The sequence below is a fragment of the Pinus tabuliformis genome, chromosome 9, assembly GCF_031772625.1.
Source record: "Pinus tabuliformis cultivar Carrire ecotype Pingquan chromosome 9, CPIR1, whole genome shotgun sequence".
NCBI classification, from domain to species: domain Eukaryota; kingdom Viridiplantae; phylum Streptophyta; class Pinopsida; order Pinales; family Pinaceae; genus Pinus; species Pinus tabuliformis.
Genome location: NC_142307.1, coordinates 1,923,880,238 through 1,923,901,122, shown reverse-complemented (window position 1 = coordinate 1,923,901,122; position 20,885 = coordinate 1,923,880,238). Strand labels below are relative to the sequence as shown.

The following is a 20,885-nucleotide window of genomic DNA, read 5'->3' as shown; positions in this document are numbered from 1 at the left end:
TTGAAAATATCACATGCTATCCTAGTTCAACATGCTTCATCATACCACAACATGCATCTCCATATCACCCCAGTGGACATTCAAACTTACCCAAGGGGTACGCATGCCTTTCTAGGTCTTACAATCGTATGCCTATTTACATGAAAATTTTGATTTTATTTTTTATTTTATTTCTATCTTGATCCACACACAACTTCAACCGCTGCAACTTGAACCACTGCTTTCAGAACACTACATTTCACCTTGTGAAACCACTATCTCACTTTCTCAAGTATGCTCTTATGACTAGATGCTCTTACCAAACCTCTTCATAACCCTTGCAATTACTAGCATAAGGCTCTTCAATTTATTAATGATATCACCTTGGAACTTAGAATCTTACGGAGACATTCAATCATATATTACACCATCTTAATACGCTATCGTGCTTCTAGGTATGTCGAGTTCGCATTCTTTTTTTAATATAGAGACCATTTGATGGACATAACAATGCTCCAACCATCATTGGATGTCGACACATTAACAACACTGGATTTCTCTAGTTTCAATCCATGCTCTATACACATTGCTTGATGCGATAACCTTTGTCTCCATAGCCTACCAACAAAATGCAACCAACCTGGAAATCTACATCTTCTCGTATTCCTTGGGCGCTTCTCTCATTTGTGTTCATCATTCTCAACGTGGGTGGAATTATCTTTTACACCTCCCACTTGCATCTAAAAAATGACCAATTTTGGTGCGATAGTTACTACCCTCCTAGTTGATAGCCTTTCAATGCAAAAAAAGTAGTAGTATATATATATATAACTGAGACTCAGAACTCTTCACAATTCTGCTCCAATGCAACCATGTTACGTCATTCGCAACATGCTTCCATTCACTGATCACTAGCATCGTCTTCCTTTGTGTATGGGGTACTCTCAATTTCGCACATTTCATTTACTAAAATCAAACAAGATAGCTACCTCGACTCTTACTTCATCTATCTCTGATCAGTTCAAAACACTCAGACATTTGTAATGACACCCCACAGCTTCATTCCATTTCTTTGAATGAATACCCTTGATATTTTTTCGTTGATCCCAACTACGGAACCCTCTTCGAAACCCTCGTAGTGTTCTTTATTTTATTAAAACAAATATCAAAATATTATAAGAATTTTCTCCTAATGTCTCTACGTTATTCCTATTTCAAAATTTCTTTCTCTCTTTCTATTCTCTACCGTCGTTTCTTTTAACTCCACGACGCTCTATTGGAACTTTTGCCTCCTGTTGGAGCCTTCATTAATTTTGAAGGAGTTTTGACCAGTTTTGACCAACTGTAGGGCGGGGAAAGGACAAATGGCAGCAACGGCTGGGTGGTGGAACGAGAAGTTGCGGGTGAGTGATGGTAAAGTGGCAACGAAAGGCAAAGGCAACTAAGGAGAAGGGAAGGCGTAGAAGCAACCAAGGGAGCAAGCAACCGAGTGAGAAATGGTAGTTCAGGTAGTCGGGAAGGATATAAAAAGGGGAAGAATAGAAAGGAAGGGGTTGTTGTTGAACCCACCAGACGCAGGAGGACTTGGTTTCCAAGGAAGTATGCAAATGCAGATGCCGAAGTAGGAAGAGCTGGAAGCCGAGGAACTGGGTTGCGAAGCCGATCCGACCCGAGCTACCAAGTCGGGTATTCTATGTATTGTTTATGGCTATGTATTCTAACTGAGTCATGATGTATTTTGTCCTGTTGATATAATGTAATCTTAGTTGATGGTTGTTGAGACTTATAATGTATTGTGTATCATGTTCTGTGGGCCTATTAAAATTTTAAATAGTCTACTTGTTGCATGAAGATGGTGATTACTAGATTGATACTAGAATGTTGTTAGTTTTGTGTTATTCATGATGGATCCATGTGTATGAGTTTAGGGTATCTCTATCTCTGTCTCATGTATTATGGATGCATATGTTTATGATTTCCTATGCCCTATTGTTATTCTCTCAACCCCATGTTGAACCCTTCTCCCCTTTGTTCGTGGCGCGCTTCGGGTGAGACTCCTCACCCTTCGAGGTGAGGTGAAAATGCCAGCACTGTCCTAGACTACAGTGAACCACTATTGGCCTTTGTGCCTGAACTCGGGGTCTTTTCCCTGATGATTCCCCTGAGTCAAGGAATGATTCCATTTTCGGGACTTGAAGTTAGGAGAGCTGGTTCAAAATATGGTGTCAAGGGTATTGAAAAGAGAGATCTGTAAGTGGTGGAACCACAAAGTAGATCAATTTGTGGTAGAAAGAGTTGCCCACCGGAATCAACTGATCAACAAGGTGCGTGTGGATATTTTTTACGCCTATAGCTCAAATGACTAGTATGAAATTTTCTAGTGCAAGTTCCCTGAAGACCTGTACAATTGGTTGAGGGAACTGAAGCGGCAAAGTCCATCGAGCAGATTGGTGACAACCCACCATAGTTGGACTTCGTTTGACACTACATTACTACAACAGTTGGATAACGAGCAGATGAGAGCAGTTGATTTCTGGGTGAGGACTATGGTGGAGGGATACATGGTCGAGTTTGCTGTAGAAAGCTATCAGTCCTACTCAAAGGCAGAGGTGGTGTTCAACTCTGGGCTAAGGGGGGAATTGATAGGGGAAGTTCCGACGTGGATTAAGATGTTTCTAGTAGAAGAGGGACTACTATCTTTACCCACTGCCGGAATGGAAGCGTAAAACCCCAGTATCAGGGGAAGGAACTAAAGGGGAAAATGCTGCCCAAAAGGGGATAGGGATGCTGTGAGGGGATGGATGCAGAAGGATTGAAGAGAGCTAGGGATGTTAGAGCACATAGGAGGGCACTGCTAGTGGACAAGTGGCAGGAAAGAGCATCTCGGGCCCTAGGAGAAGGAAGGAGAGGGTCCCACCAAATAGGAGTGGTGAGGAGAAAACCCCGGGTTGGGATGAAGGGAGAGGATGATGCTAGGAAAACCGGATGCAAGAAGAAGGGATGTTGGAATCAGGAAGAGGAGGAAGGACATTCGTTGTAGATTGCAGAAATAGGATCAGAACAGGAGACAGGGGGAGGACCATCTCGAAATGTTGCAGATTGGGAATCACAACAGGGAGTGGATGGGGGATCCTCCCTGAAGGTTGCGGAAGAAGGACAGCAAGATCAACACCCTTGTTGGCATGAAGATAATGACAATGTGGGCGATGGGATGAGGAAGTTATTCGATGAAGAACAGGCATCCACCAAGGTTCAGCAACCCCGACCCCGAAATTTGAGTGGCATTTTCCCTGACCTTCCCCTGGTACCTTATCACAAACCAGAAGAATTCATCCTTAACTTAGCCAAAGCAATGCGAGTATACAGTGCGCAGGAGAAATACAGAACCGATCTCAATATTGGAAGTAATACAAGAATCGGCTACAATAGTAACTTGGGACTACAGGGATCCCTATAGCCAGGAACTAAAGGTTTTGTGCTATTAGCTAATACTCAGAGTAGTATGGTGGGATCATTTACTAGATACTCAGAGTTTGCAGGGAAGGGGAACGAGGATGTGGAGCAACACTAGTACCTCTGTGAAGCCATCTGGAGGGCCCGTCAGACTCCGGATAATGTTCAGGCAGTGGAATTCCAGACCACGCTAAGAGAATAGGCTCTACGCTGGTTCATAAAGTGGGAAGAACAGAACCAGAACCCAACCATAGATGATATCAAGAGGGGATTTGTGCAAGAATTCAAGGTACTGCAGATAGATCAGAAAGGGCTATCAGAGCTGTGGGAAATTAAGCAGAGGGAGGGTGAGACTGCTTGGGAACTCATGTAAAGGTTTAAGGATGCCATTGCCAAGCTAAGTTACACCCTGGACTCGAACCACCAACTGGACTGGTTCATCAAGGCACTCTTGCACCTGACCAGGAAACTGCTGACACAACAGAAGATAGGAACCTTGCAGGATGCATTAGAGCAAGCATATCGGATAGAAGCAATGACAGGGTATCCCCATGAATAGTGTAGAGGCATGAGTATAAAAGATCCAACAATCATGGGCTTGCAAATCCAGATCGCGAATCTGGCCGAGAAGCTGAGAGGCCACCAGCTCGTATGACCAGCTAGGCCCAATGTTTGGTGCACCCATTACTGGTGGAAGGGCATGTTACGACGGAGTGCCCGTGACTACGGGGTCTTAATCAAACAGGGGGGGATCATCTAGAACCACTCCAACCGCAGGGGTTGAGGAAATTGGAGTGCAAGAACCCTTCCCAGGAAGGAATAACGCAGACTTCTGTGAGATTTTGTAGAACGTATGGACATTTGTTGCGGACATGTCTAGTTTTTTAAAAGTTCTCCAATGTCCCCAATAAAAAATATTGCGAGTTCTGCGCATCGACCACTCATCACACCGATTAGTGCCGAGCGCTGGATGCTCTAGCAGAGAGGCTGGACAGATCCACGTTCAGGGTCAATGAAGTGAGTCGAGGGCGGCGAGGAGGAAACAGACACGGAGGAAGAATGGGGGTTGGGGGACCCTTAAGATGATATAATTGTGATTAGGAAGGACATGTCGCAAGGGAATGCCTGCTCCTGAGAAGACCATGGTGTTCGCAATGTAGAGTTAACACCCATGCGATGGAAGACTGCCCAGAGCTCATTGTTAAATGGGAAGAGAGAACCAGACAGCGAGGGGCCAACCTCGTGAATGCTGAGCATTGAACTGATGAGGGTTTCCCCACGATGAATATTAATATAGTCACCCGAGGAGGGAAGAAGACAGGGGAAGATCGCTACGCTGAGGAACCCTCCGTGATTGTCAAAGTGGTGTCACCACGAAAGGCATATCAACCCGAGCACCAAAAGCAATATTATCAAGAAGCAGCCAAATTGTTCGAGGGAATGATTGAAGATAGGGACACCCGAAGACCACAAGTCTATGGGCCCGCTCCTGCCCAACCCATTAGGGAATGGTTTAAACTATTCTTAAAAATTGTTGAAGATGAGGCCATGCTAAAGGAATTGTGGAAAAGCTTAAAGGCTGCGGTATCCGCAGAATGAGAGGACATGGGACAACCATGTGAAGCCTAGTCAGAAAAAGCATCCAGGAGAGTGAAGCGAAATAAGAAAAGGAGTGGGAAGGAGTTTCGAATCAACACGTAGGTGGCAGGATTCCAGATAAGGGACACCATGCTAGATCTAGGGTCAGATGTAAACATCCTACCCCGGAAGACCTAGGAGGCAATGGGGAAGCCGCAGCTGAAGTATTCACCAATTCAATTGAGAGTGGAAAACTAGTATTGTATATTGCCTATCGAGAGATTGGAGAATGTAGAGGTTGATGTGGTGGGAGTGAAAACACACACTGAGTTTGAAGTAATAGACATTATGGGGGATAAAGACCCATACCTAGCACTCTTGGGGATTGACTGGGCAGACAAGAACTATGCTATCGTAGATTTGAAGAAGGAACTAATGATCTTTGAAGCAGAAGGACTAAAGGTGATTCAACCGTTGGACCCTTACTAAGGACCCAGGTTTACAGAGCCAATGGATGATAGGAAGGAACCAAGGATGTTAGATAAATTGTATAAAATCACAACAGGAAAGAGGGAAGACTACACAAATCCCATAGTCGGAGGATCAGTTAGCTAGAGGAGCATCCAAAGTTCAGACGCTGCATGGGATGCATGGAAGCAGGGTGGGTATGAACTGACAACCCGACGATGTGCAATGATAAGCCGAGTAACCTAGAGAGACATAGGAAAGGGCGACAACCCAAAGTACTGTGGCCTTGAACCAATAGATTGGTTCCTGGACAGGATGGACCAGGATGTACTAGAAAACCAGAGAATTCCCTTACTAGACATTGCGCTCATGGCAACACTGGCAAGGTGGTGGAAAGCACACTGCCAAGTATTAAGAAACTGGAAGGATGCCAAACGAGAAATGAAGGAGAGGTTCAGCAAGAAAGAAGATCAACCACCAGATGAAAAAGAATACACGAGGAATTCGAGTCCTAAGGAGCATATCAAAAAGTGCATGACCAACTGGGAAAGTCAGGGGCTACCAAAGGACCTGTGGGTGCATGCTTTTATACACACCCTCAGTGCCATCCCCTAGGTTTGGTACATCCAGGAGGAACTACGATGAAAAACAGTTGCTTGGGATGCCTTGAAAGCACAGTTCAGCAAAGATTTTTCATTCAAAAGTAGTGAAGCACAAATGACAGAAGTACTTCAAGTGGTGAAAGGGGTTTTGTTCACCCTAGAGACGCTAGTTGAAGGGGAGCACGAAGAAAACTTTCTGCAGTTCTTGTATGATATGAATCGCCAGGATTTGTAACCTGCAACAATTAATGCAGAACTAGAAGAAGATGGATTGGAAGGGCTTAGACACCTAGCCTTTGAAGAAACAGAGGGAGAAAGGGGAATTCAGGAGAATCCCTCAATGGAAGGTGCCCATCTCCTACCAGTGAAGCTGAGAAAATAGAATGTAGGGACGGAGGAAAAGCCCAAGATAACACTAGTGGGAGACTACTAGGACGAATGGACCACCAAAGAAATTTTTGATTTATTACGGAATACTAGGACATATTCCCAGCTTTGGTAGCAGAACTCAAGGGAATAAAAGGTAACTTGGGAGAGATGAAAATTGTTTTGAAAACAGGTGTCCGACTAGTAAAGCACAAACCATACTGATTGAACGCAAGGGTCAAAGAGAAATTTAAAAGGGAGATTGACAAAATTTTGGATGTAGGAATCATATTTCTGGTCGATGAAGCTGACTGGATAAGCCCTATAGTTATTCATAACAAGAAAGTTGCGATCGAGATTAGAGTATGCGTCGACTACAGAAACCTGAACAATGCATGCATGCGTGATTCATTCCCCACGCCATTCAACAATGAAGTCCTAGAAAACGTTGTGGGGAATGAGGCATACTCGTTCACAGATGGATTCTCAAGCTACCACCAGGTCCGAATAGCCGAAGAAGATAAAATGAAAACAAATTTCACTACTGAGTGGGGGTCGTATGCATATAATGTAATGCCATTCGGATTAAAGAACATGCCAACAGTATTTTCAAGGATTGTAATAGCCACATTCCAATATTACATTCATAAGTTCCTAGAAGTCTACATGGATGACTTGACAGTATACAGCTTGCTGAAGAAGCATACCATTCTATTGAGAGTAATGTTTGAAAGATGCAGATAGTTGCAGATCTCTTTAAATTTTAAAAAATGCATTTTAGCAGTTCCCTTTGGAACGCTGCTAGGCCATATGGGTTACTATAGAAGGTTCACCAAAAACTACCATAACAGCCCCAATGTAGAAACTGCTAAGGAAGATGGAGGAATTCATTTGGAAAATTGATTATTAAGCAGCATTGAACAAACTGAAAGAAAGGTTAGTAAGTGCCCCCATATTGGTGTACCCCAACTGGAACAAAATATTCCATGTACACATCGACGCGTCTGGAATAGCACTAGGAGCAGTCCTAGCGCAACCAAGAGAAAAGATTGATCATCCAATATACTACGCAAATAGGAAGCTCTCCACAACGGAAAAACTACACAACAATAGAACGAGAAGATCTAGCAATGGTCTACTCTCTCCAAAAGTTCAGACACTACCTGCTAGGCGCGCCATTCAAATTTTTCACAGACAATTCTACACTGAAGTACGTAGTAAACAAGCCGATACTAGAAGGACGAATATGCAAGTGGCTGTTACTTTTTCAAGAATTCAGGTTTGAGGTGGTTGTTAAGCCAGACAGATTGAATGTAGGCCCAGATCACCTATCTTGCCTGGAAACATGGAGAACGATGGGGCAATAGACAATCGGTTACCCGATGCCGACCTGTTAAGGATAGAATCCATACCTAATTACCTAGAGGAAATTGCTACTTTACTGACAATAGGAAGTTTCCCATAGGGATACATAACAGCACAGAAGAGGCATTTAGTGGTCAGAGTTGTAGATTACCAGCTCATAGCAGGACACCTTTACAAGATGGGCTTCGACCAAATACTCATACATTGTGTCCTACAGCACGAAATAGAAGTCTTCCTATGGGAGTGCCATGCAGGGGTTGTAGGAGATCATGTAGGGGGCAAGGCTACCGCAAGGAAGATACTACATGCAGGATTGTGGTGGCCCACTATACATAATGATTTGAAGGAATTTGCTGATAATTGCGATGTCTGTCAAAGGATTGGTAAGCCTTCCCGACGCGATGAGCTACCACTACACCCGGTCCATATATTGCAGATATTTGATAAGTGGGCAATAGATTTCATTGGACCAATCTCCCCACCAGCAAGACACTCCCAAGCCTGGTACATCATCACAACAACCAAATACCTAACAAGGTGGGCAAAGGCCGCGCTAGTAACAGAATACACAACATAAACAACGAAAAGATTCATTTTTGGAAATATCATTTCAAGGTTCAGATGCGCGAGGAGCCTCACAAGCAACCAGGGCACACAGTTTTTGAACAAAACAATTGAAGTTCTTTTAACAACTTTTATGGTACAACATAACAGGAGCAGTCCATATCATCTATAGGAAAATGGTGCAGTGGAGGCATTTGACAAAATATTGGAAAGAGGGCTAACAAAAATCATATCGGCCAACTAGGATGATTGGGATCAAAGAGTTCCAACGACTCTCTGGGCATATAGGACAACAGTGAAAAGATTCCACAAACAAATACCATTCAAACTTGTCTACGGTAGAGAGGTGGTGGTGCCAGCGGAGTTCATATTGCCCAGCATGTTGATTTCAGACGCTACAGGAATGATCGAGAGCAGTGCCTTGTGGAACATACTAAGCTCGCTGATGGAACTCAACGAAACCCAGTTCTTGGCGGAGTTCCATCAATTTGTCGAGCAATGCAGATAGAAGGCTTGGCATGATTGACACATCAAAAACAAATCATTTGAAGTCAGCGACCAAGTACTTCTCGATGACAACAAGTTCCTCAAGTTCCCAGGAAAGCTACAAATGCACTAGTTAGGCCCATTCATCATTACACAAATAAAATAATCAGGTGCGGTACAAATCACGCAACTAGATGGAGTTTTACTGTAGGGATGGGTGAAGGGCGCATGCCTAAAACCCTTCCACAAGTGAAAGAAAAAAATGTGAGTTTTTTCTGAATAATAAGGTTGCGGCCAATTTTGGATACCGCAACCCATTTGTGGTGGGGGAAGGGGTAGTGCCAGTGGCCATATAATGTCGTATCACAGTGGTAGGCCTAGTTAGCAGGGACAGTAGCCACGTATGGCAACCCCCATCAACAGAATACATGCAGGTCCACACCTTTTCTAGAAATGATGACCGTACAAGTACCCGTCCCATCCACCGTACCAGTAGGTAATTCCCATTTAAGTAATCAATAAGGCAACTGTTAAGATAGGGTCACAAAATATTTCCTGTTAAGAATAGAATTAGTTAATAAATAAGCCATCATGGCAGAATAAAGATGCCATGCAACCCACTCTTTAACTTCCAAACCCATGTCATAGTTGGCATGTACCAGTCGGCTGACAACAACAAAATATGGCTAGAATACATGGGAAGGTCTCCAGAGTAATTAGTTGATTAAAGCCTCATCAGTCAGGGGACGTCGTGTCAGAATTGGCTACATAAATCTTAGGAGAATGCAGAGAATGGTATAATTTCAAACAATAGAAGGATTCCAGAATCACTCAAAAGAACAGGAGCAGGACAAGATAAACAGGAGACCACCATTCGAAATTGTTTACAACAAAAGGAGAACAATGGCAAAAAGAATCATATCAGTTCCACAAACCACTTTGGATGCAAGAATTGAAGTCGTGGACGACCTATACGAGAAGTATGATTGGTCAAATCTCATCGACAACGACTTCACAGACAGATTCAGATTTATAGCAATGAAGACGGAAGTATACGCGAAGGAATTTCAAAGGGAGGATAGCACCAGGAACTCCAGAATCAGAGAGGAATTTAGAGGGCTACAGAGGTCTACACTGCTCAACCTGTGAAATCTGCCTGTATTCGGCACCCAATTGGCCTCCATGCAATGCACTAAGCTATTGGCAAGCAAGATGCATGGAGGTTCGCTATGGTTGGACAGAGAATACCCTATTCATGCCAAAGATATCTATCGATTGACTGGGTTGGCAGAAATGGGGAATGCAGTGAGCACAACATTCCAAGCTGGGGCCAAGCGGGGGAAGAAACAGACAGAAGACAACATCTACGCCCACTATGGAATAGAACAAGGGGGAAGGGCGCGAAGATGGACAAGATCAACAAAGATAACATCCGGTTCGCCTACTACCTTATTGCAGGCAAGACAATGAGGCACTTCATGAGAAATAAGTGCACCTTGGACACCATTTCAATAGCAGAACACTGCTGCCAGGGAGAGATACTCAACTGGTCAGCTTTCGTGCTCAACGAACTTTTTGAGGCATGTGAGGATGTCTACCGGCGGAGCACTGGCTTTGTGTTTGGGTACTTGGTAATGGCGCTGGCAATGTGGAAGTGGAGGCCACCACCACATAGGCAAATGGCAACCATTACTGAAGACCAGTCAATTGCACTCAGGTACGAACCGTGGAGGGCATCGAGGGATCCCAATAAAAAAGAGATCAACGAAAGAGCCTTCAAGGGCTGGTACACATAGATGGTGGACGCCATTCAATCCATAGAGAGAATACCCAGGACTCTCCTGGATGAGTTCTCAGGCGAGCTCTGGTTCGGTGCCTCGCATGAGCACACTTATCTTAGACAACGGTGTGTGAACCCCACCACATTCAAAGTAAGGCCACTGAGGTTTAGCCTGACAGAGAAGACCTTACGCAGAGAAGTAGAGTCCTGGTCGAGAGTGGCCTGCGAAGTGAGAGAAGGGAAGCCCAGGTACCTGTTCGGAGCTCTGATGCGACAAAACCGAGAGGGCGAGGGGCAAGAAAGTAGTAGGAAGAGGGCATTAGATGAAGTACTCCAATTGATGTTGATCCAAATGGAGGAGAAAATGTTCGAAGTAAGAAGGACAATCACAAGCTTCGAGTCAGGTGAGGGCGACTATCCCGAGCATTTTCAAGGTTCAACCATGTTGTTCCCCATTGTAATGCCACCCCTCTCAATGGAACCTCCCATGGACGTAGCACAGGCTCCCTCCCTAATGTCGGTACCCAAGCCGCAAAAGAAGCGAGTTATCTGCACCTCCCAAGTCAAAATGTTGGCTACCAAAAGGCCGAAAGTTAACCCCCCAACTCCAGTCATTGACCTTACTATTGAGGTTGAAAACCCAATTCCCACAACGGCCATAGTCGAGTAGATCCCCACCACCACTTCCACTACAGTACACCCATCACGGGAGTCATCCATGCAAACTACTTCCACATCCGCAACTGTGTCTAAGATCCTCCCGTTCGGCCATCAGCGGACTTCTGTGGAAGCAGAGGTTCAGTCGGCTGGTTGGATAGAAGGCACCACCTCAACCATAGGGATGCCACCCATCAAGAGTACAATATCGATGCTTGAGTTTGACCCACCAACTAGGAGACACCTGGATACCAGTTGGCAGGGAGAAAGGGTTGGCCTGTACCTACCCTCTCTCCCTATAAAGATCACAGTCCCCTCAAACCCTAGCGTCAATCCAACCACACAGAAGTCCACTCAGCCATCCCAACAACCATCCTAGCAAGAAAATTCACCCACCTCCCACTTCAATATGTCCATTCCAAGCGGCCTACCCTTATAGCAACAATTCCCAGAAGCAGACACAATGTGGGCTGATACACTCCATCACTGGTCATCAGCCCAACTATTCTCTTTTATTTAGCAAGTAGACCACAAAGTCAAGAGACTTCATGAGGACTTGGCCAAGGAACATGAGTAGTAGCAAATGCAATTGCTCGCAGTGATGGAAGAATGAGATCACCTGTGGGAAGAAAATACAGGATTACAAGCCCAAGTGAATCAGCCTACCCAACGGTTCCAATCCATATGGCCAACCATCACTGAAGCCAACACATAAGCACTGGTGGACATGTCTGCCTGCACATTGATCGACTGCTACAATCATATACAAACGGCGTTCATGCGTCTAGCAACCACAAATGCAGAAATGAAGCAGAATGTAGAGACTGCCAGGTCCGCACTGCCTGATCCTATAGAGATCTACACACGGTTGGTTGAAAGCAAGGTCAGAGAGCTAGAGATGAAGAAACAAGCCTTAGCTAAAGCCCTCACCGATGGATATGCCTTAATGGGCAAGGTCCATGATTGGTCAGTCAGTTTGGCTTTGAAAAATCACCAGGTCTACTCGTTAAGAGAACAAATTCAATCCTTATTTTCCAGCACAAGTGCGTGCACAGACCATGCGCAACTCCAGCAAATAAGTGAACAAATCGATGTCCACCAAGACCAGGTAGATGCAATTGCGGAGGAATCGGCGAGGACGAAAAGAATAATCTGAGACTTGCGGCCCCCGGTTCGGATGAAGGTCTTTCTATTGAAGGAGGCATGCGACTCAAGAAACCAATAGTGGGACGACCTGAAGAGGCAACGGTAGACAACCTTAACGTCACAATCAGCCGAGGCATTCACACAAAGTGCCGACGCAATCCTCTCCAACTGGGACCTAGAAATTCAACGATATAAAGGGTTCAAGAAACAAACAACAACAACAGTCCCAGAGTTGGAGCCTTCATTTGGAACGGAGGAGCCACAAGGTCAAGAAAGGACCACAGAAACAAATGCCACGCCACAAGCTAGAATTGAGATGGAAGATATGCCTACTCCGCAAGAAAGTATTGCAGCAATAGAGGTGTCGGCATAACATACAGCAGAGACAGCGCCAGTAGCAACACATCCACCACCCGAAGAACACATGGAAGCAGCAACAGACCTACTAGAGGTCAAAATGACATGACTCGGGACGAGTCAAGAAATTGTGGTCGGGGCCTATTGGAGCCTTCGTTAATTTTGAAGAAGTTTTGACCAACCGTAGGGTGGGAAAGGACAAATGGCAGCAATGGTTGGGTGGTGGAACGAGAAGTTGCGGGGGAGTGATGTAAAAGTGGCAACGGAAGGTAAAGGAAACCGAGGAGATGGGAAGGCACAGAAGCAGCCAAGGGAGCAAGTAACTGAGCGAGAACTGGCAGTTCAGGCAGTCGGGAAGGATATAAAAAGGGGAAGAATAGAAAAGAAGGGGTTGTTGTTGAACCCGCCAGACATAGGAGGATTTGGTTGCTGAGGAGGTATGTAGATGTAGAGGCTGAAGTAGGAAGAGTTGGGAGCCGAGGAACTGGGTTTCGGAGCCGATCCGTCCCGAGCTACCAAGCCGGCTATTCTATTTATTGTTTATGGCTATGTATTCTAACTAAGTTATGATGTACTCTATCCTGTTGATATAATGTAATCTGAGTTGATGGTTGTTGAGACTTATAATGTATTGCGTATCATGTTCTGTGGGCTTATTAAAATTTTAAATAGTCTACTTGTTGCATGAAGATGGTGATTACTAGATTGATACTAGAATGTTGTTAGTTCTGTGTTATTCGTGATGGATCCATGTGTATGAGTTTAGGGTATCTCTATCTCTGTTTCATGTATTATGGACACATATGTGTATGATCGCCTGTGCCTGATTGTTATTCTCTCAACCCCATGATAAACCCTTCTCCCCTTTGGTCGTGGTGCGCTTCAGGTGAGACTCCTTGCCCTTTGGGATGAGGTGAAAATGCCAGCGCTATCCTAGAATACAGTGGACCATTATTGGAATCTGTGCCTACATCCTAGATCTTTTCCCTGATGATTCCCCCGAGCCAACACCTCCTCCTCCTTGGGAAGTACCTCTGTGTTTAATTCTCCATTTTCTTTTTTCTCCTCAGGGCGGGAAGGCTAGGAGTTGCTTGAATTGGCAACTGGGAGTGTGTGTCAATCAGACAGTCTGCATTTTTATGTGGAGGCTTCAGATTCATAGCTTTCCAGTTTACTTTGAATGCATATTACATGCGCCGGGCTCTGTCACTCTTTTAAAAATATCATACATCCTTCTTGTTGTTTCTCTTGTGGCACTCCTCCTACACATGGGACATGCAGAGTACTTTGAGAGCCATTCATCCGCACAACGCACATGGAAGGCATGAATATATGTCAGGATCGTGCGACACTAGTTACTACTTTTGAAACTTCGAGGCACAACACGCACTGGGAATCTACAACAACATGCTTTATTTTTTACTCCTCATTGAAACATTGCTCAATCAGCCTTGTTGGTTTGTGCAACGAGTCGTTGCTTCAAGCAACTCTACTAGTTCGTGTGAAGAAGTCCATTTCTAGGGACAATCCATCGATAGGAACAATTCCATGAGAAGGAACAACCAATGCTTTCATACTTTGCTCACTAGGCTCTGATACGACTTGTTAGGGTTCAAGATAAATAAATATAACAAACAAGAAACAAACATTCAAACCATGTACACCATGATTTACCTAGAAAACCCTTACTGGGGAAAAACTAGCCAATAATATATCTATTATTGTCCTTGGCTAAAACATAGCCAAGCTGACCAACAACCTGAGATTTCACCGCTCAACCATGGCTCAATACAATGGAGAATACAAAAGCCTTTTAACGGCTTCAATTACATGTAATACCATGAGTCACCAATACTAGGTGCCCAAATCCACAACTGTTAACCATAATTGTTGACACAACCGCAACTCAAACACACGGTCAATTTTATCTGACAATCAAAACTAACTGGTTGTGATTCATAAAGATTTTACTCATAATACATTATTTGTTGTCACATTTCAAAATTCTCTAGCAACAAAAATTTAACTACATGGTCAAATACTAAAATATTTGTAGCTTCAAAATTGTGCCTCGTTACGGAGATGCAGAAGACTCTTCCAAAGATCACTCATATTTTTTTTAATATTGTTTTTTTGTAATTGTCAAATTTATTATGCCCCATCATATATGGGGCGACCAATAAATTATATGAAAACCCTTTAGATAAAACAAAGCTCTGTGAGTTAAAACAAGGACCAACCCGATAATACCCACAATACCAAACCCTAATTCATCCCCAAAACATAAGAATATACTAGAAGCAACAACAGACCATGAATTCAGGAAAGCCTTGTTATTTTTGGAGTCACAGTACCTGGAAAAACTTTGATCCTCCTACCAGCCTTATCCTTCCCTTGAAGTTCTAATATCTGAAGCTGGTCCAAGTCAGAGAAGTCGTCATCATCCATCACAAGAAGGGGGAAAGGGCAGACTCACACTCATGCCATTCTTCGTTTTATCCTTCTTCTTGGATGTCGTTGTTGTGTTTCCCAATGCCATAGGCATGAGCTTCCACTATGAGATCGGAAGCCACCACGTACAAGGAAAAATCATCTTCGGCATCGCTCTTTGTTTCCATCACTATTGCTTCTTCCATAAAAGTCTATACTTGAATGTCTTTCCTGCTATCCTTGCAGAAGACTGTATTGGTGTCAGCTTTATTTCTTCTTCCAAACTTTCTATATTGTGCTTGCTAATGCAAGGTTTAGGCTACTAAGAATATTGCAACCGATTCATCTTGAAATCAGTTTTAGGATTTAGTGCTCCATCATCTCCATCACATTTGAAATCAGTTTCAAGATTTAGTGCTCCATCACATTCTATCAAGAAACTATCATTCACCAATTACAACCACCATCGTCAGGTCTTCATCACATTCCATCAAGCAACGAGCATACCAGAATTCACAAGTTACAACCGCCAGGTCTGGTCTTCACAAGTTCCTAGCCAGTCAGAACTGCCACATGTTGGTATATCTCAAATCAACGGATGATTATAATTCAATCGTCTAACAAAAGATCTAATGGTGCATAGTGAAGACAAGTGGGCAACCGAGAGTTCTTCCCAAAGGGAACAACATAATTAAAGAAAAAAATATCATAAATTTTTAAGAAAATGTATAGAAATGTTTCCATGTGTTGAGTCACTAAAGTTCATAGCTATAGTGTTCATTTAGTTTTTGTTGATGTGTTTTCATGTCACGTATCAAATAGGGTGATTCTAAAACAACAATATTTTTGTCACTTTTAATGTTTCAAAATGCCAACAAGGTTGGTTTCTCTTTTGAACATAGATACAAAAATAAAAGATATTAGAAAGAAATACATTTCTCATATTCATATTTTCATTGGATAGTTGCATGTCTTAGATTTGTCTAGTATAAGTAGTGATAAAAAATATTATAAGACAAATATAAGTTTTCCCCACATATCTTCATTACCTTTTTAAAGAGATACGAAAATAAAAGATTTTTATAAATTCTTTCGGATTAATCACATCATGAGTTTTTGGTCGACGTTTCAAACCATCTAATGTGGTTCATCATTAGGACAAAGATGAAAAAATCAGTCAGTCAGAATGTTTAAATAGCAAGGATGCATCTATTCCAGAGTTAGCCATTAGGAAATAGCTGTTATGAATTAGTCGTTAAAAAAACTGGCTAATTCATAACAACTATTTCCTAACTGCTAACTCCAGAACATATGCATCCTTTCTATTTAAACATTCTGACTGACTGATTTTTTCACCTTTGTCCTAATGATGAACCACATTAGATGGTTCGAAACATCGAACGAAAACTCATGATGTGATTAATCCGAAAGAATTTATCAAAATTAGTATGGATCTCAAAAGTCTAAAATCACGCGAAAATAAAAGATATTAGAAATAAATAAAATTTTCATGTTCATCTTTTCATTGGATAGTCGTATGTCTTAGATTTGTCTAGTATCTGAAGTAACAAAAAATATCATAAGTCAAATATATGTTTTCCCACATATCTTTATTACTTCTTTTTTTATCATTATATCCATTATTCACCTCAATTCTATTTTCCATTTTTCTACGTATTATTTCATGTAGAACTACCTTCACATTTTTAGTATTTCTTATATCATTTTTATCCCAAGTTCTTTTGGCATATCTCCTTGTATCACATGACAACTGACTAGATATACCTTGGGGTGGCAGTTGGAAGGTAGTAGCTCGACATAGATGATTAGGTAGTGACTTAGCACAATGACTGGGGATTGAAGTAGTAACAAAAAATTACATTATGTATAAGCTATACCAGGTTTTGTGTCTCTTTCTACTTCATATAAAAATAATATAAGGAGTTTATTTCTTTATAAATAATTATAAATTCCCTTCCATAATGTACGTGGGATGAATGGGGTGTATTTATAAACCAAAAAGCTAAGATTCATGTGGAGTAGATCAATAGTTGTTGAGTCACTTCATGTAGATCAACGATCGTTGAGCCTTGAACTTTTGGAGACCATAACCTGAATACCCAATGTCTGATTTGGGAAAATGAGATATTTTTGAAAAGATAGAAGCATGGAAAAATTTTTGGGATGGATTTCCAAGGTTAAAATTACAGATATCCTAGAAAATTAAAAGAACAATTGTCATCATTTTTAGACTCACTAAATTGGTTTTGTAAATGGTTTATAAAAAGGGAAATTTGGAATACTCGAACCATGATCTGGATTTAAACAGGAATGCAACAAAATACAGAGATAACCATATACACAAAGATGCAACGGATATAATACTTCATTTGATTAATGTAAAATACTGAAATATGCTTACAAACAGAAATGGAAATAAACCAGCTAGGGCAATGGTAGCTTATCTCTGAGAAGAGATGTGGCAGCTACATGCCTCTGAACTGTGTTATAATGAGGCTTGAAGGCCTATTTATTGTTGAGAAACAATGGAAAACCCTAAAGATCCAAAAACCTAACGCTAGAAGATGAAACGGCAAACTATGGGTCCCATTTGGGTAAATTGGTACATCAACTTCTCGAGGTTGTAACTTTGGCATATGATCTTCGTTTGACGCACACAGTATCTCGTTAGAAAGATCTATCTGAGAACTACAACCTTAGAAAGAGCAACATTAGTCCATGGACCCATGTTTCTCCCAATTTTCCTAAAAAACATCGTTTAGGGCCTCAAAACAGCTTCGGAAGTTCACGACCCGAAAAAATACCAAAATAGTAAACTGTGCTACAATTAAGGAAACTGAAAAGTTGAAAGAAACAATGGTGGGGGTCCAAGTGGACTTGGCAGGTGGCCACCAATATCCACTTGGATCATTCCTCCCCCCTTAGGAAGCAATGGTTCCCATGCGTTGAGTTCCTCTATGAGATGAGGAAACTTCTGCTGAACTTGGTCCCTGGTGAGCCACTTGCCCTGATGAAGGAGTTGGACTGCTTTGACAACTCGATACAATTGGATATTCTACTGGAGAGTGTGCTTGATCTGTGTGTCCATGATTCAATCAGTTGCAGCTTGTTCCATGCAATTTGGATTTAACTCTATGGGTGTGAGTTGGTCTGCAATGTCAGATGTGTCAAGTAATGGTGGAAAGTATGGCCGAAGGCGGTCCACATTGAACACTGGGTGTAGGCCAAAGAATGGGGGAATGCTGAGCTCAAATTCATTATCTCCCACAAACTTGGTAATGGTGTAAGGACCATATTGGAGTGGTCTGAGTTTCCGATAGGCTCCGGTAAGGCGTTCCTTTTGCAAATGCAACCAGACTTTGTCGCCCACCTAAAACTTGTGTGGCACCTGATGTTGATCATGTCACTGCTTGTACTTGGCATTTGATTTCTCCAGAATGTCATGGACCTATTGGCGTATATGTTGGATGTGCTCAATGAAGTTGTTTGCCTTATCTGTTTTGGACTAGACATGAGCCGAATCTACGTGAGTAGTTGCAACTGGCATGACCACATCAATGGGACATAGTGGTTGGAATCCAAAGCCCACCTAAAAAGGGTTGTGTCTAGTCGAGCTATGGAGAGCCCGGTTGTAGCTGTGTTATACATAAGGGAGGCTCTTGTCCCATGTGCGCGGATGCTCTGAGTTGTACATGCACAGAATGTGTACGATCATCCTGTTGACAACCTATGTTTGGCCATCAGTTTGAGGATAGAAGGTTGTGGCCTTAGTGAGCTTGGTGTTGAGCATCGACCATATACTGGACCAAAATGTACTGAGGAACCTGCTATCCCAATCTGTGATGATAAACTATGGGATCCCAAAGTGTACCCACACTTGTTCAAAGAAGAGTTTAGCAGTGGCTTCTGCTGTGATATTCTTCTTGCAAGCGGCCACAATGGCCATCTTCAAGAACCTGTCGACGACCACAAAAACACAGTCATTTCCATGCTTAGTGAAAGGAAGACCTAACACGTAATCCATGGAGATGGATTCCCAAGGTCGACTAGGGGTAGGCAGCGGCGTATAGAGGCCTTGCTTCTTGATGGTCAGTTTGGCAATGGTGCAAGTAGTGCATGATCTGATGTACTTCCTGACATCGTGTCGAAGATTCCGCCAATAGAAATACTTCTGCAGTACTGCCACCTTTTTCTTGACCCCGAAATGTCTAGCAGCGCGACTATAGTGTGCTTCCCAAATCATCTTGGCACACTCGCTTGAAGGAACACAAAGGTGACCTAGGTGGCATAACTGGGCATCCTAGAGGTGAAAATCTGGAACATGATGACCCTCCAAGAGTGTCTAGTATGTGTGGCCAAATTCTGGGTCGCTTTTGTAGAGAAGTGGCTAATCAGAAGTCTCGTGCCCACAAGAGTTGAGCACAGTGGTTAACGCCATGATCGGTGGTCGACTGAGGAAATCTGAAACATTATTGGTGCTACCCTTCTTATACTTGATATTCAAATGGAACTGTTGCAGGTATGTGGTCCACTTCTGATGGCAATCATTCTGCAATTTCCCTTGGGTCTGTATGAACTGTAGGGGTCGGTGGTCTGTGTGGATGACCGTTTCCTTCCCCAAAATGTAATGTTTCCATTGTCGGCAAGCCTGCACAATGGAATACATCTCTTTGTCATAAGTGGGATACTTCCAAACTGTGTCTGAAAGTGTCTCACTGTGATATGCCACTGGATGCCTGTGTTGAGTAAGGACTGCCCCAATAGCATAGTTAGAGGCATTTGTCTCGACCTCAAATGGTTGTTGCAAGTCTGGTAATGCGAGCACAGGTGCCATGCAGAGGCGATATTTAAACTTTGTGAATGCTCTCTGTTGAGATTAGACCAAAAGAATTTTTCTTTTTCTCCTCCCTTGGTGACTTGACTCAAGGGCCAAGTGATATGAGAAAATCCCAACAGGAACCTACGGTAGAAGTTGGCAAGACCTAGAAAGTTGCGAAGCTCTATCAGAGTGGATAGAGATGGCCAATCTCGAATGACTTGGATCTTGGATGGATCCACATGCACCTCCTATTCATCAATAATGTATCCCAGATACTGAACCTAGGTCATGCCAAAAGTGCATTTCTCCAAATTGGCCAATAACTTGTGTTGCCACAGTGTTTGAAGAACCTGTTGGATGTGGTGGAGGTGCTCTTCCCAACTCTGGTTGAAGATTAGGATGTCATCCAAGTATACCACTACAAATGAGTTGGTGAATGGCTACAAGATGGCATCCATTAGCCTCATGAAGGTTGCAGGAGCATTCGTCAATCTGAAAGGCATCACCAACCATTCAAACAGTCCCTCCTTAGCTTTGAAGGCAGTCTTCCACACATCGGAGGGTATGATTGGTACCTGGTGATATCCTGACTTCAAATTGATCTTGTTGAAATATTTTACCCACTTCAGTTGGTCCAAGAGGTCATGAATCTGTGGGCTCGGGTACTTATTATGGACAGTGATCTTGTTCAGCGCTCGATAGTCAATATCGAGTCTCCAAGTCCCATCCTTCTTTTGTACCAACATGATCAGGCTCCCACAGGGCGATGAACTTGGATGGATGTAACCTTTCTGCAGAAGCTCCTGGATCTGCC

General features: G+C 43.0%; 1 pseudogene; it reads right to left on the bottom strand.

The window, feature by feature from the left end:
- Positions 1 to 15,419, bottom strand: part of LOC149156644 (uncharacterized) — an 88,930-nt pseudogene extending 73,511 nt beyond the window's left edge.
- Positions 15,420 to 20,885: the final 5,466 nt, after the last annotated feature.